Below are 17,923 nucleotides of genomic sequence, written 5' to 3'. Positions count from 1 at the left end.
CATGAACTTTGATTACAGCAGAGTCATGCTTTATGGAGCAGTAAAGAAGTCAGTGCATACAAACTCTTCCACTGGTCCTTATAAAATGAAACAAGAGCATGTGTTAGGATTACAGCATGTATGCAAACAGGACCCAGAGTACATAGAAGGAAGATGCATTTTCTAGACCAGTAAATCAAATATATATGTATATCTTTTTTTCCTTGGACTTCATGAGAACTGTGAAAGGAATATTCTATGTTTTAGACTGTAATATAGGTAACAGTATTTTAAAAATCTCCAGAAAGGAACACTTTGAGGGTACTGGTTTGTTTTTAACAACACTTGTTTTTCTCCTGGACAATAGTGTTGCAGTGAGAGCTTGCAGATGCTTTCAATAAAAACTGATAGTAGATACAGGTGAATGCATTACTCTAAAGGGTGAGGATGAGGCTAATTCTACCTGCCATAAATTTTGCATCTGTTATAATTTAGCTTGTGATAGTTCTGTCTCTGACTTAGTGTGGTTTTGGGTAGCATGTTACGTTTAGAAAGCATTGTCCCCTTTGTGAAGTGTTTGGAGACCTCCTAACAAACAGTACTAGTAGTATTTAATATCTTTGTGTTCTTAGCTTTGAAGAAAAAAATAATTTGAGCATAAATGTGTAACATAAATGTGTGTAACAAGCTGCTTGTTTTGAATTTTTTCTGTTATGTGTTTGTACTGCTGTAATCAGTCAATTTTAATTTCTTTCTGTTGGATACATTATAGACATATTCTAAGTGACATATTTGATCCCTAGAGGTGTCAGGATATTTAGCAGTGCAGATAGTCTGTGTAGTTTTTATTTTCAATAGCAGGAGTCATGCAAAATCTCAAGATTGATTTAACCAGGCCTTCTTTGTGGGATCCAAAAAGGAATAATTAATTTATGTTTCCAACTCAGAAACATTACAGGGAATGTACAGGTTATTTCCTTCCAGTATTGCACAAGTGCATTGTTGCTCTCTTCTTGCTGGTGTTCATACACAGAATATTTCTGTGTACTCTCTCTTCCTTGAGCAATCCATTGTACAAGCAGTATCAGGTGTACTCTTGGTCCAGATTGCTTTCTCTTTACAATAAAAGAACAAAGAGTTTCTAAGAGAAATGCTTGGCAATTCAGCTAATACATACAGTGAGAAATATTAATTACCTTCTTAGTATTGTCACAGCTATCTCAATCATTATACACAAACCTTTAGACATGGGATGTAAGTAGTCTTTGGTCTGAAAACCCATTCAGATGGCTATTCACAGCAAGGCAAGTGAATAGCCAGCTTTGTGTTTACCAAGGATAATCTTATGTGCTGTGCTACTCAATCTGTAATTCTAAATGTCCTTGTCTGTAGTTGGCAGTTTTCTGACTGGTTTAGGGGGCCTGCTAATGCACAATACCCAGAATGCTAACCAATCAGAAAGTCACTGGAGCTGTCCTTGGAGAATAAAACTGATGGCTGCAGCAGGATAGGCCTTAACTTGAGAAGTAGAGTAAGTTATTGATCATCATCTTAGCTCAACTACTGACAAATTATCAGTGATGGTGGATCCATAATATTTTTTATAGGCAGAATGATGAATGTTTTCCCATCTTTTAGCGCTGTCTAAAACCTTGGGACATCTTTGTAGTCTTTGTTAGGTTTCAGGAAAAAACAACTCACAAGGTATTCACAGGACTGAAATGAATTATACCCTCCCAGCCATTACGTATTTCAGAAAAAATGGGGGGTTTATGTTTTTTGTGGATATAGTTATAACCCTGTTTTAAATATTGGTATTTAGTAAATTTGAAGAGAGGTAAACAAATTAATTATTAACTATGAAGTCCACCCTAGACTGTAGCCTCCAGGTTTTCCTGAGACCCTATAAGGTCTGCCTCCCTTCACCTGAAATGTCTGGGGGTTTTTTTAATGGCTGTGCTCCTGCTTAGGACTTACAAAAAAAAAAGAAGGCTTGACGTGAGAAGTAGTAGGTAATTTGAAACAGGACTCACAATGAATTGAGCAGAGGAACTTTGAGGTTTTCAGTGCCAGTATAGGAAATATTATAGGACAGAAAAGACCCTGGGGTTAATGTTCCTTTTTAGAAAAGAGAAGTTAGGAGATCTGTACATTTTGAATAGGATTGTGACGTATATTCTCTGTAGTCATTCTAAGATTGTTGGTTTTTTGTTTGTTTTCAAGGATGAAATCAAAAGTGTCACACTGATACATCAATTATTCTAAAACTGTGTGTTTTCACTTGGTAACCTTCATATCTTTGTATATCTTGTATTTCATTAAACCAAGCCCTGCATTTAATAAAATGTACTTTCATTACAAGGAAACTAGTGGTTACTGCCCAACCCCTATGTTAGTAACTCTTTTTTAGTGGCATTCTTACAGTTCTTCATTTCCACTTTGCTGTGCTTAAAGTCTTTTGTGTCCTGTGTGTTCAGACATCTTGGTGAAACAACATTTTTATGACATAGTGTCTGCTGCTTTTCTTTATATGCTCACCTACATGCCTTTTCACCCCCTTCCCTACCTCATACTTTAACTATTGCACTAGAAACCTGGCTTTTGTGAAGGACTCAAACAAACTTTTCAGATGCCATATGGTTCTTTGAGAACTGTCACCCTAATACATTACCAAATATATTTCCTAATGTATTTCTGTTCTTTAGAGATTAAAAAAACTCCCACAAATGAACACCCTCCCCAACCCAAGAAGAATCCCACAGCCCAATTTTAAATTGGAGGAATTAAAAGATACTAGTTTTCAATGTCTTCAAAATTTTTAGTTAACTGCTTGATATGTTGTTGGATATGGTTACAGTTACCAGCAATTTTTGTACTAATGGTTTCCATTTCATTTTTATTAGTTTCTTGCTCTGTTTTTTGTAAATATTACCTACAATTATGTGCCATTTACTGCTGGAAGAATAAGTAAGTACATATTTAAAATGCAGTCGAGTGAAATCTTAGTCTGAAATTGAGTTTTTTAAGTGCATTTCTTTAAACATGATAGCGCTGATAATTTAGTCACATGATTTGCCATTAACTGTATCACAAACATTTCCTGTAGCTTAACTTCCTAGCCCTGTCCCTTGCCCTCTTGAAATAAATGGACTTCGAACAATAGATTTGACAATACTCTTGTCTACAAATAACAAAACATCTGGAAATTAGGCTAGATGGATAAAACAGTTCCGTGTAATAATACGTATCTGGCATTCATACAACCTTTGTATAATGCATGTTTTTTATGGGCCAGATGTGGTATTTATGTGTTATGAGGAACAGAGGCATGTTCAGTCATGCTTTTTATTGCATTTAAATGCAAGGTATATTTTAATAACTCTCAAAGGGAATTGTCTCCTATTGATTAGAAACTGTCAGTGTGTTAGACATAAACCTCAAAAAAGCAAATGAATCTGTCAGAAAACTGTAGATGTAATTTAAGTTGACACTAAACTGTATACTTATTGTGAGCTGGCTTCAAAAAAAAAAAAAAGGAAAAGAAAGCAACTAATAAATTTTTACTTGTTCCTCCAGTGAAGGTGATCTATGAAGTCTTTGATCCAAGAGTTGTTTATTTCTTCTCTAGGACTGTGTTCTGTTAGATTTGCAGGTCTATGAAATTATTGTTCAGCCTTTCACATTTTCTCATTAGGACAACAGCTTTGCATAAAAGCCAGCTGGAAAGTCTCCATTTTACAGTCTTGCATGACATTTTCAAGTAAGGTGAACTGAACTCCTATCAAGTGGAAAAGAGATTCCACTGAATCATGCCCACCTTGCTTTTGCCATTGTTAATTTCCAAACAACTCTGAAAAGCGGGTAACTAAGCAGTTCTCCTCTACACCTTTTCTTTGTCTAAGGCTTTACTATTTTCACAAGATATTTACTAAATATCTAGGCTTTTTCAAAATGCTACTTTGAGCTTTCTTTCATTTACCATTGCCATTTCTGTTGAGCACATTGAGCTTTGTTTACCTGGCATTCTACATTTCTTATAATCCTTTGTTCCATGCCTTTTTAACACATTTATTATCTGTAGAAGAGCTGTCAACGTCAATCTCCTACAGTTTCTTTAGTTTGATTTTGGTTTTTTTTTCTTTTAACTCCGCAGAATCTCCTCAAACAAATAAATCCCCTACATGTGTATTCCCAAATATGTTACAGATTGTTTAAAAGCAAGTGCATTAAGGTCAGCCTTGACAGGTGTCAGTACCAGAACCCTATCAGAACCCCTACTTCCATTAACTTTTATTAAAAGGGAGCAGAAGTCTGTAGGGATGATGGTTTGGCAGCAATGAAATATGTTTTGTTTTTTTGAACTTTGTAAGAAGACTGCAACTATTGCAATCATTTGCTTAATTATTTTCTGCAGTAGTGAAGACAGGAAATCTTGAAGCCATCCTTGAGTCTGACATGATTTCTAAACCTTCTATCCTCCTTACAGTTTGCTTGTGTGTCACTGACCTTTCCCAATCCCTACAGCACTGCCAGGCTTCTTCCTTCATTCAGCTCTGGCTCTACTGAAATTATTATTCATTCTTGAATCATTTCCCTCTCAACTTTTCCCAGCTCTTCTTTTTTTATATTTCTTCTAAATCCCTATAATTAGACTAAATCCCTATAATAGACTTCAGGAGACACAGAATTCTGTGCTTAAATTACTTTTTCATGTATATTCTCCTCCAGTCAAGCATCCTTGAATTCAGGTTCAACATTAAGCTCCTGCTTTTTAGAATTCTCACTGGATTTGTATCTCATTTTCCACTTTTCAGTCTGTGATGAACAGAATGGGTATATGTGCTTCATTCAGTAACAAGATTGATGAAGGCAAAAGAAAACCATGGTGTAGAGAAAAAGGCCTGACATTCAAGTGCAAGATCCAGTGTTCCTGTTAACCCTTTCATTACAGTAACTGTCACATATGGATTTATTCATAGTCTAAAGCCCTGACAGAGAGGGATAGCATGTCTCAGTCTTAATGTATAGTTCAGATATGAGAGACATGGAGTGGTTTCACCAGGAAAAAATAATTCTAAGCCAAAATATTAGAATGCTCCAAAGTCCAAATTGGAACATTTTTTTTTTTTTAATTTGTCGATCACTGTAGACACAACCGGCTTTGACTCAATCTTTATTGGCCACTGATATTGCACCAATATTCAAGACACGCAGCGGGCACCACAGGAAACCAGTGTGGTCAAACAGAGATCATGCGGCTGAGCTCAAACACAAGAAAGGAGTGTATGAAAAGCAGAAGATGGGACGTACTGCCAAGAGTAGAAACACCATATGGGGATGGAAGGATGAAATTAGCAATACCAAAGTTTGGCTGGTATTGCAAGGCATGTGAAGTTCAACAAGAAGGGCTTCTGCCATTATATTGCAGCAGAAAGAAAACCAGGGAAATCACAGACCTGGTGGTGAATCAGGTAGGTGATCTACTAGTGAAGGGCATGAAAGACGCTGACATATCTAATGCTTTACTTATTTCAGTCCTTACTAGCAGGATCTCCTGCTAAGCCTTCCAGGTTCTGCCAATTCTGTTTGATCTTTTTGTCAGTGATCTGGATGCAGGAGATGAATGCACCATTATTATGCTGATGATACTAAACTGGGAGGCGCTTTTGACTCTCTTGAGGGATGAGAGGCCTTGCAGAGGGATCCAAATAGAGCATTAGGCAATCATCAGGTCATGGAATTCAGGAACAAATGCTGGGTTCCATATGTGGGACAGGATAAGATTGAACAGAAGTACAAATTGGAAAAGGAGTGGCAGGAGAGCAGTCCTGCAGAGAGAGATGTGGGATGCTGTTTGGCAGGAGATCAGCGTGAGTCAGCAGTGAGCCCTGGCAGCCTGGCAGGCAAACAGCATCCCAAGATGCATCAAACACTGCAATGCCAGTGCAAGAGAGGTGATTATCACTGTATTCAGCACTGGTGCAGCCTCTTCTAGAATGTTGAGTGCAGTTCTGGGCCCTGTGATTTAAAAAACATAGAATCAGAGAAGAAGGATGTGGCAGTACTTGAATGTGTCTCGAGGAGGGTAACAAAGCTGGTGAAAGTTCTGAGAGATGTCATTAAGGACTTTGGGCTTCTTTAGTTTGGAGAAAAGGAGGCTGAGGGGTGACCTCATTGCTCTGCACAGGTTCCTGAGCACAGGGAGTGAGAGGAGATGTCTCCATTTCTTCTCCCTGGGACCCAGTAATGGAATGTGTGGGAATGGTACAAAGCTGTGCCAGCAGAGGGTCAAACTGGACATTAGGAAGCATTTCTTTATGGACAGGGCAATCAAACACTGGAATGGGCTTCCTGGAGAGGTGGTCAATGCCCTAAGCCTGTCACAGTGTTTAAGATGCATTTGAACAATGCCCTTAACAACATACTTTCACTTCTGGTTGGCCTCAGTCAGGCAGTTGGACTGGATGATCACTGTAGTCCCCTTTCAACAGAACTGGTCTATTCTATAGTGTTCTGTTGTATATTATTGTAATTGCTCAAAGGAGGGTCGAGTTAAACGAGCTGAAGATATACGAACCCATGGAACTTTGCAACCATGGAATAAGCAGGAACAAGTTCAACAAGTGTAAAGGCTGCACTTGAGGCAGAAAACCTCCATGCACTGGTACAAGCTGGGTACTGGCTGTCACAAGACCAACTTTGCAGAAAAGGACTGGGCCTCTTGGTGAACCTGATCAGCAGCATGACCTCACAGCAATAATGGTGAATGGCATCCTGGGTGGTACAAGCAACTCCACCAGGGGGTGAATAGAAATCAATATTCTCCATTGTTGAAGATTTTTCAAAATTTGTCTGGAGATTTTCAAAAGGGCCATAGGCAACCTGATTTAACTGCAAAAATAACCCTCCTTTGAGCGAGAGGTTAGACTAGAGGCCTTGAAGACCTTTTCCAGCCAATAATTTATGATTTTGCCATAATACAGAAAATAATCTGATATAACTTAGTCATGATAGGAATCTCAGCTCTCAAAATTATCTTTAATTAAGCACTTAATGGGTAAGTGCAAAGTAAATTTGATGAAATGGATGGAGTTTAAGTGCTTTGTTTATATGAAAGACTTTAGATTTGAATTATTTTAAATTTTCTATGTATAATTGAATCTTTAATATATGATCAATATAATTGCTAATATGCACACCTCCCCAAGCCCCTTATCTTTACTGTGAATATTTAATTTATTATGACAGCATTTTAGGAATACAGTGTAGAGTCTGGAAGTCTCAAAGAAAATATATTAAACACTGATTTACAATCCAAAGAGCTACCGCAATGTAACTAAAAGGCTTCTGTAAGCAATATTGCTCAGTATACTTAGACCTGTTGAAAAGAATTTCAAGATTTATTAGGAAATTTTTTGCAGAAAAGCATTTTTAAGCGATAAAGAAAACCTTACAAAGTATCAAGTTTCAAAAAAAAAAAACCCAACAATACATTTAAATTGAACTGTGGATTTTAAGAGCTACAGAATGGTTTTGATTGCTGTTAAATAGTAATATTTTCTTTCTATAGACACCGGTAACAGATGTTGCTGCTTTTTTTTTGGCAATCCACATGTAATCTCTTTTGTTCAATGAGCTCTAAGGTTTGCATATTGTGTTTGCAGTTTATTTTGCCAGAAGTGGTCATATCCTTTTATTTATCTCCTGCTTCTTTTGGTCCTTAGTATTTGTATGACTTGGATGCTTTGTGTAAATGTTCCTCTTAGGACTGCTATGAATAAGTGGTATCAAAACTGGACTGTACTAATCTAAAATGTCTTTTATTATTTATTTCAGCACTTTGTTTGGTCAGCTGAAGAGTGCTTAGAAAGCCAGCTTTGTTCAAGTCAACAGTGTAAACAGGGGGAATGTGCAGTCAAATGGCACATGGTGCTTAGAGCTGCCGCGACTGATGCTGACAGTGCAAAATGGCTTTAAAGCAACCCCCTGGGTGGAGGAGACTTGTGTTACTCCCATTTTGTGTTCCTTAGGTAGTGCTTGTGTACTGCCATATTTCTGCTTTCCCTCCCCAAGGGCTATTGAATGTTTAAAGAATCTTGGGGGTGGCTTCTTGCCTTGACTGTAGCTGGAAGAGGAAAAAAGGAAACAAAGAAAGGAAGACAATTTAAGCCATATCTGTCTGCTGCTTTCAGTTCTTGCAAGAGCTGCTATGCTAACATGCCAATATTTTAAGAAGATTGCCCAATATTGTTAGGCATATGTTTTGTTATATGTAGACACTGTTTTTAAGAATAATCACACAAAGAGATACTTCAGTCAAAAATAAACACCTCTAGATAAAGAATCTGAAGTCATAATTACACATTTTATAAAGCTCAAGTTGATTTTCTGATGAAAAACAAGATTTATATCTATATGTTATGTTTCCTTGACTCTTTGTTCTAGTTGTGCAAAACTGTATCACTTTGAATCTTCCAATGTCTATTTTATAGTCTTTACTATTCAGAAAGAAATAGGAAAACACTTAGGTTCTGAGAGAGAGGAAAAATGTCAGGAAATAGGCTTGCAGATATGAGCTTGATACTATATATATATATGATAGTATAATGTTTTGGGTTTTTTTCCTTTCATAAGGCAGAATGGTTTGAAGTTTAGAGTTGTGTCTTCCAAGAAAAGAAACATGTAGAGAATGTGGTGGTTTGCTGAAGGCGCCCAATTCTGTAGCCAGCAAAGGCAAACGGTAACTTGTCTCTACTTCATGAAAGCATGATTGGATGCCTAATAAAATGACTGTGTAATACGGTATGATTGGCAGTTCCTGCTTAGGAAGCCAAAGGATAAAATAGCAGAGGTGTTGACGTTCACTGGCAAATTCCCTCTGACTTCACACGAGCTGGGTTTGAGTCCTAAATAAATAATGTTGAAAAAAATGTGCTTCAGAAACTTTGGGTAAATCTGTTGGTAGAGTGGATAACTATGCCTGCAGGAATGAACAGGTCAGGCCTATCTTTTCATGGTTGTGGGATTCATTCAAATAAGTGGATCAGATAGGGCATGTGGTACCAAAACCTATCAGGGTGGAATCTGTGCAATCCTTCCAGAATCTGTCCATTCCCAGGGTGTGACTGAGTATATTTTGGCTGTGCAATTGGCAGGCTTCTCTCTCTGCAGCTCCTTTTACCTTTATGGACAAATACTGCTAAGCTAGGAGGGCAGCTAAGAAAAACGTATGTTTTTAACAGTTAAGGCACATGATTGCACTGTGCAAAGACAAAGCAAAACAGGAACTGTGCAAAGAAGGATATATGCAGAAAAGAAAGGAAAAATGCCATCATAATGAGTTCCTTAGGAATGTGTTTATCTATAAAGAATAAGTAATTCTACCATAAGTAATAAAAAAGGGGAAAGGAATGTATTTAAAGAGGGAAGGGTGGAGATTGTTTTACATTAGTGAGCCTAGGTAATATAAATGCATGTCCGTTTCACTAAGTGTTATTGCCTAACTCTATAATAATTAGGGAGACATAACCACATCTCCAATCATCCATATACTATCTTCCACAAAGCCAGGATGTACTCATTCCTTTTTCAGATGTCTAAGTTTGTTCATGGTAATGGATTGACTAAATAGTGAGTTTAACATCCCTTCTCCTGAGCTTTGGGCAGCCTCGTGCCTTGCCTGGTGCCATATAGTTGTTTCCAAGTCAGGCAGGGAGGATGTTCCTGTCCTGCCCTGCCTGTGGAGGTGCTGACTTGGACAGGCCACCTCACCACAGGGAGAGTGGGGAGAGATGGCTGCAGAACTCAGCCCAGATTTTACAACTATCACAGTTTAAAAAGTGGGGTCTAAATCATTATACCTAACAAGTATACGGCGGAAGATGATGTTAATTCAATGGTAGTAAGTGCTGTAACTAACAGTGGAAGAAGAATGAAAGTTTAAAAAGATTCCCTCCTTTTATAATCCTTGTTGAAGTAATACATGATTGAAGTTTCTTTTTCTTTTGGTTCCTTAAACAATGGACTGGATTTTTTTATTTTTTAGCTAATTTCTCAGACAGGAATATATTGGGACAGGTTGAAATATAAAAACATTTAGACTATAGTAAAAGGAAAAATTTGACAAGATGTCTAAAGATTGCTTCTTGTTTACATTTTTTCTAAAGATCATGGACAAAATTTTATGCTTTGTATTTGGATGGGCTGGGAGTCCTGTGTTTTAAAGGTATTTTCATTTCTAAAGTCTGTTTATTGAGGTGCATTAGCATGAAAAAGCTAAATCACATCACATTACTTGCCGCATGTTCTAGAAGTTCACACATTAATGCTATTTGGTGGAAAATGAGATGAAGGAAGTCTAGAAAATTTAAAACTGTTTTGCTCTCAGGCGACACAACTCTTTTGCAGAAACACATCTTCACTACACTGCTCAGAAAAGCAATATAAAAGAATGATATTTATTAATTTTATTAGAAACTAAATTAAATCTGCTGTGTCAATCATAAAGGAGAATTCTAAGTTGTTGCAAGTTTTTTTTGTTTGTTTTTTAATCTGTTTTTTTCTTTTGATCTGCCTATGATCTGGGGTGAACAATGGCATCTAATGAAACCATTCAAGATTTTTTTTCAGACATTTTGTACCTCTAAGATTTTTCCCCATTTAATGGAATGGAATCTCAAAGACCCTCAGCAAATAGAAAGCTTCTTTAAAAGTACTTGAGCAGAAGAGAAATAGAGGCTTTTTCCGAACTATCTTAGTCACAGAAGCTCAGGTGATACTCAAGCTAAATCTTAGGATTCTGTTTGCATATGAATGCAGCTTTCATTTGCATTAACATCTGGTTGTTCTGTTAATGCTTGTTGAGTTTTTCAGTTATTTTTAATCTTCATTTGAGCAATGATCATGCAAAATTTGTTCGAGATAATTTTGATGTTAGATTTCCAAATCTGGTGAATTTTCATGTAATTGATAATCCATAGATTCCTGTTTTTAAAGTTGTTTCTAAATAAGAAAATGTACAAACACAAGTTCTGGCTGGGCTTGTGCATACAATAGTTTCTATGTATGTGTGCATGTGTATCATAAATGTAGTGGCATTTGACAAGCTACTGAGATAGCTATTGAGCACTAGAAATATCTCCCTAGATACTTTAATTAACTATTACTTTTGAACTACTAAATCCATTTACAAGTATTTGGCCACTGCTGTGTGTGTACCACAGTTTCAAGGCTGTCAGCCTCTACTCCCATCTGCTTATTGTGATATGACAAAGCTTCCACATATTTTTCTATCCAGAATACTTATGATATGTGTGGTTTATCACAATAAGCAATGAATTTCAGAGATGTCTAGAGAATATAAGACTGGAAATCTATTCTTCAAGCCTATTCTATCACAGCATAAGATTGTTTCCCCAGCTTAATCTACATTCAGCCTTTGAGGAAAATCCAAGATTCTTCCAATCAACTATTTTTCTGTGGTGAGTCACTAGGCTTTGTTATTCTATTTAGAGCAAAATTCTAAGTTCACATGTAGATGAAAGCAAATTCTGAAAAGTAAAATTGCTTGTTAACTGAAACCTTAAATAGTTTTCTTTAAGAAAGCACAAGTGATCAGTCAGCTATCTTCCAACTATGCACTTCAACTTCTTTCTAATGTAATGTATTACCTCTTTTACATCTTAGCAAGACTTGTTACAGAAGACAGAAGCTGTCTTTTGTATTTCCAAACTACCGTCTTTTCTTTAAGCCAAAATATACATATGTTGACGTGCCAAGTGGCTCTTCTAGTAGGGAAGTAAAAACATGTTCAGACATGTCCAGGAGATTGGGAAAAACGCCAGAAAATGTTTAGCTCAAGTAAAGCATCAACAGCTTCATTTTTACAACTTTCAGCAGCAATCAGATGTCTAATTAAATTCCATTAGCCTAAAATAAGGCAGAGCTTTGAAGACACAAATCAATAACCAGAGTAAATGCCACACTGACTGTGTTAAGAGGCTTTTGAAGCTTTGCCCACACTAAACATTCTTCCAAGTTTAAGCCCCCTGACTTAACTTGGCCATAACTGAATCATCCAAATGAACATTTAGAGAAGAGAAGTAACGGGCCTTTTTGGAATACTGTTCACCTGAGAAATCTTGTTTCCTCATCCTGTTGAACATGTAACTTGCAAGGCTTTGCCTGTTATATGACATTTCTTCACTCAAAAGCTCACTTTTATTTTTAGGAAAAGGTTTTGCTGCAGACCTAAATTAATTACACTGCACCAACAGTGAATTAATCTTCTACCAAGGCTTGGCCATGAAAAAGATAAAATAATTCAAATCACAACTATGAAGGATTTAAAACCTTTTTATAACATATGGGCTCTGTGGCAGAATCAAATTCACTGGTTTCCTTTGTACACAAGAACAATGAAGGGTCAAAGTACATAAACAAGTCTTTTAAAACGGACAAATGTGTCCTTTTAAGTCCTTCTCATTAAACAGGATACTGAGGCTATTTGTGCATTTAGTGCCTGAGAAACAACCCCTGCTGTAGGCAACATGTTCAAAAGTTTGATCTAAACCACAGAAATACCAACTCCATAGGACACATTTCATTTTGTTAAAGAGTTTGGAATCAGATTACTTAGTCCTCACAACCATCAAACTTCCCAGATTAAAACTAGGTGAGTGAGACTGTTTTAACCTTCTCATGTTCTGCCAAGAGCCTTCTAAAGTGTTCCTTTCTTAAGTGTTGTGAAGCATCTGCAAAAATGCTATTTAAGAACATCCAGAATTAATGCGGCCTCAAAACTACTAATAATGCTGTTCCAGATGTTTGTGGTGAATTGCTGAGCAGGAAAATTAATAAAGTCATACTTACACAAACAAGCTTGCTTTAAAATACTTGTCTGGATCTGTCCTAAACCCACTAAAATCAGAGAATTCTGTACTCTCCTTCTCCCTAAAGCAGTGGTCTCCAACAAATCATGTTAAGCTTTCTAATTTCTCATGTGTTCTTATAATCAAAATTTTAAATTTCAAACAATATACACTTTACAGTTTTCTTTGGTTCTGTGGACCACTTCCCATAACCTCATGGCCTGAAAACTTAGATTTAGGTATATGATAATGGAAAGCATGACTACAGGAGGTTTGTTTGCTGTCACTTTAATTTGGTACAGTGGATGATAATAGCATTGAGGCATAGACTATTGACAGGTGAGCAACAATCTGGACTTATAAAGTCCATATAAAAAGAAAGAGCAAAAGAAGTATTTCTCTCATGTTTACTCTTATTCACCTGAATACATCTGATAAGCTCTCTCAGCTAAGTATGAGACAGAGTGAGGGCATTTCAGTCCCAATGCATTACCTTCTTTTTCTCTGGCACCTGTCTATGTATGGCTTGTCTTCTTCAGCAAGCCTGAAGAAGTCAAAAGCTTGTTCCATCCTGACTTGAGGGCAAAATACCATCTAATGAGTGAAACAGTGAAACAAGTCCTTAGGTAAAATGTTTTGGGGTTTTTTTGTGTTTTGAGACATACATACATACTGTGTTTGCAGACTTCAGTGACTCAAAGTTGCAGCTCCAAAACAGTATATGTATTCCATCTAAAATCCTTGTCAGAAATCCTTGTCCTTAAATATCTTGTAATGCTTGTCAGCAATGTAAAAATAGCTATTTAGATGTGCATTACCGTCCTTAAAATGCCAAAGCAATTGTTTGAATTAATACATTTTTGTCTTCCTGCTTTAAATACTAACATAAAAGATGAAGACAAGAAAAATGCCTCCATCATTTAGGGGTCTCTCTAGATGATATGTGTACTATTTAAGCGATATAGTTCCTTCTTAAATACTGAACATCTTAGAGAATAATATGATACATACCTCTATTCTCAAAGTCTCATCAGTGTTGGTCAGTTCGGGGGTGAGGCAGGGGAAAGGAGTGGTCAGAAGAAACTGGCCCGTGGTCCCTGCAGAAGTGAAAGATGTGGGAAACTCCGAAATCCTTATGCCAAGGTTGTTACAGGACGGAGGCTTTTCAGTGCAGCGTGGTAAAACCTGAAATAAGGAGCCAGCTTAGCTGTCACCACTGGGGGCCACTGCTACTTAGCAAGAGAGAAAAGGAAGCTGCTGCATGGCCTGCAGTCTGCACTACTGGAGATAGCTCCTGCAGAGAGGCAAGAAAATGACCCAGTATGGAGTCGCTTAAGAGATGGGAATAGCTAGCAAAGGTATGCACAGGAAATCTCCTGACAATGAACACATGACTTTTGCCAAACGTCATCATGAGTGATGGCAGAAGTGGCAGCAACCACTCACCTTTTGCAGTGGAACTCCCGGTCCTGTGCCGATCCATATATCTTTGGGAAGGGCTTGCATATAATTGGGACCCCTTACAAACCAAACCTGCTCAAGAATGGGTCATCATTGTCTTCTATAAGCAGGAATTACTTTTCTTGTTAAGAAGGAGAACAGACTATGGAATAGTCTGCCATAAAAATGCTTTTATCGCAGAGACTTTGCAGAGCAATTAGAGAGCAAGACAAAATGGAAAAAGATAAAATAGACAGAGGAATTACATGCAAAAGAGAAGTGAGTGGCTTCTCCTTAAAGTCTTGAGACATTTTTTTGTCTCCATATTACTTCTCTTTGTAAGTACATGCTGCTGAAATATGGATTCTGGACTAGAATCCATAGACTAGGCTTTACAAGGGTTTCTCCTAAGAATCAAGAAATTTCAAAAGGAAATCTTTCTCACTCCAGACATTATTCACATTTATTATGTTATTTACACCCAAAATCGTTTGTACAAAACATATTTATGGAATGGAAACCAAGGCCTGATTTTTCCTGTCTCTTTCCTATAATATGAAGGCATAACTGACCAACTTCAAACAGTTCATATACTTTATAAGTGGCAAGGGACTCACACATAACAATTTATCACACGGATATTTTGGAGAGAAGCAGTTATGTGTCACATACCACAATATTTGCCCCATCATGCTGCTGATTTAGATAGCAGCAGGTATTTAGACCGAAGCTCCTTTTGGTCTGAGCTGTCATGACATGAAGGAATGACATCTAAGGGCCAGCCTAACTGAATGTAATCCTTTTGAAAACAAAAGCACACACAGAGAAAGGCAGAACTGGGCAAACTGGGATTTCTCACCCCTGGAACTGGTGGACAAACTGGTGTAATTGCTGCTAAGAAATACTGAACGTTGACCTCCCCAAACACTTTTAGTATGTCTCTAGGACTAAACAAGCACTATAATGCATTGTGCTGTATCCACACAAATCTGTTTGCAGGCCAGCCTGGAGAAGCACATCAAAGGCAAATGATAAGAAAAGCAGGTGTGGGTCACTGAGGGGTGTTCCAGGCTCCATCCCCCTGGGAGAGCTCTGGCACTGGTACTGCTATTGTACATTGTTAATTAAATCATTCTAATTAATTCATTCAAAGTGTAAATTAGGAAGGAAAGAAGATAAATTACACTAATACATTTAACCCCATGCTGTTTATTTAGCAGTTGAACAAAATAATGTGGTTAAAAAGAATCTAACAAGTCAAAAGCCCAAGACACAGCTGCTTAACAGTATTAAAAATGAGATCTCAGACTGTGCTGCAGGCACATACTGCCTGCTTGCATTTAAAAGCTTGCCAAGATAGCTGTACAGACAAACCCTACTAGTTTAGATGCAGCTGATACTAACAAAACAAAACAAAATACATATTTCCATCTCCTAAGTGAAATAATCTGCTCTGGTAAGTGGATTATTTTACCAGTATGGCTCTGCCAGTGTTAGAACTCTTGCTGGTGCTACTCGGGTAATCTGTGAGATCTTTTAGCTACATAGGTATGACTGCAAAACATTTAAGTGTCAATAAAGCCATATGATAAAGTTTGCCATACATTCAAGGTTCCAAGAACTTGTCTAAACACAGAAGCCGAACCAATTTAAATAAAGAGCAAGGTGAAATAATTTAGTTAAAACAGCAGTGTTCTTTACATAGCAAGCAAGCTGGATTTGAGTTGAATGAAGATTTTCCTGCCCCAGTGTTTTCAGAGTCAAATGTGGCACTTAATTCTTGAGATTAAAATGAAAATATTTAGGGGTTTATACTGACATACTCATATTTCAGACTTCTTATTAAAACAAACAAACAACAAAACCAACCCTAAGAGATTATCAAGTTCACATGACTCTAGAAACTGAGGCTTTGAGAAAAGGGCCAATTATCTTTTGATTTGTGATAAAATCATGATATTTAGCAACACTGCCAAGATCCTATCTATCCTGGCATACTAATATTTGGAGAAACATGTTTCAACTAGTTCAGCGGGCATGTTAAATTATGTCCTGGAATAGGCTAGGCCAGCTTTGTTTTCAGCAGTGTCAAAATACAGATTGGCCCATCTACAAAACTGGCTGAACCAGAATAGTGCTTAACTGTGATCTGACTTAGTTCTCAGACCAACGTAAACCAGGCCAAAGATTTGCTAGGACCAAGTTAATTTCTTGTGTGTTTTCCCATGCTAGCAAAACAAGCATTCTTATTCTAAATATGCTATAAGCCGTATTCAGACAAACCTATCTACTTCTAACTCTGGTGCAGAAAGGAAAAGAACACTTCAGGTGTTTTGTCACTTGAGCATAAATGAGACCTCATTTGAGCATATGCAAAAGAACAACTGCTGTGGTTTGTAAGCATGGATTGTGGCATTCCTTTTTCTCTCATTTTCTCCCTGCTCTCACCAGTACCACTGCTTTACACACACAGAACGATCTGTCTGGTTGTGTACTTGCTTCCCCAACAGATGACTTAAAGCTTCATCCAATCATTCTGCCCTGATTAACTTCAACAGGTTCCTCATTTCGTTAAATAAAAGGAAGATCAGTACTTCATCTGGTCATTTGCTTACAGGATTATTGCCCCATTTTTTTCATGGAGGGTGCCGCCCAAATGTGCATGCTGTGGGCATCCATGTAAATGCTGTACGTTGTCCTGTGTGTGGATCTCATTTTTCAACTGACCATTCCTTACAGATGTAGTTTAGATGTTGCTAAGCAATAGATAGGTAACATTATTCTATCATTTTAGTTTACCACCCATAGTGATAACTATGCCTGTTCAAAGTTTATCCTAACACTGTATGAAGTAATGTGTCCTGGTGTTTTCAGTTGCATAGAATGAGGTTTAGGGCAAATTTTGGAGAAAACCTCTTAATTGGGGTCCCTCTAGAAAGCAAATCCAAGTGGCCCCTCCCCCAGTCAGTTTGGGAAAAGATTTCCTTGGAGAAAAGTGGAAAAAAACCTGATTTTTTAACAGGCAAAGCATTCACAGCATAAAAACTGAACAATTTAAACAATAAAACCTCTTGCCAATGTGAAGAGATGACAGACTCAGAAAGTCTCCTTGGTGGGCTGTAGCTTGGCTCACTCAGTCTCTTACCAGTCCCTCTGGTGCTGGAAATGCCTCAGCCCAGGCCTGGCCCAGTGGCCACAGGTACGAGCTGCCCCTGCTCCGCTGGGTGCTCAGTCCAGAGCAGGTCTGAACAGTTCCAATAAAAAGAGAAACCACAGTCTAGGGAACTTCTCTGCCTCAGCTAGCTAAAAACTAACTAAAAAGCAGAGGAGACCTCTGTCCTGCTGTCTGTCTGTCCGTGCTGCAGACAACACAGTCCAGGAGCACGATGCGGGGGAGCAGGGGCAGGTTCTGGTCACAAACTGCGTGCTTCTTCTCTCTCCCTCTTCGATCTTGGAACCAGCCTTAAAGGTGCAAAACTCATTTCTGGGCTAAACAGACAAATGGGGATACAAGTATCATAAAGTCACCCCAGGACATTGAGATAATCTGATTTACTGACACCAGATTGTGGAAGAGTCACCATAATGGACAGGATTTGGGTGGAATCTCTTCAGAGTTACTTGGGGGGAAATGT

This window comes from Ammospiza nelsoni, chromosome Z (assembly GCF_027579445.1).
Source record: "Ammospiza nelsoni isolate bAmmNel1 chromosome Z, bAmmNel1.pri, whole genome shotgun sequence".
NCBI lineage: Eukaryota > Metazoa > Chordata > Aves > Passeriformes > Passerellidae > Ammospiza > Ammospiza nelsoni.
Note: the sequence above shows the minus strand (reverse complement) of the source record.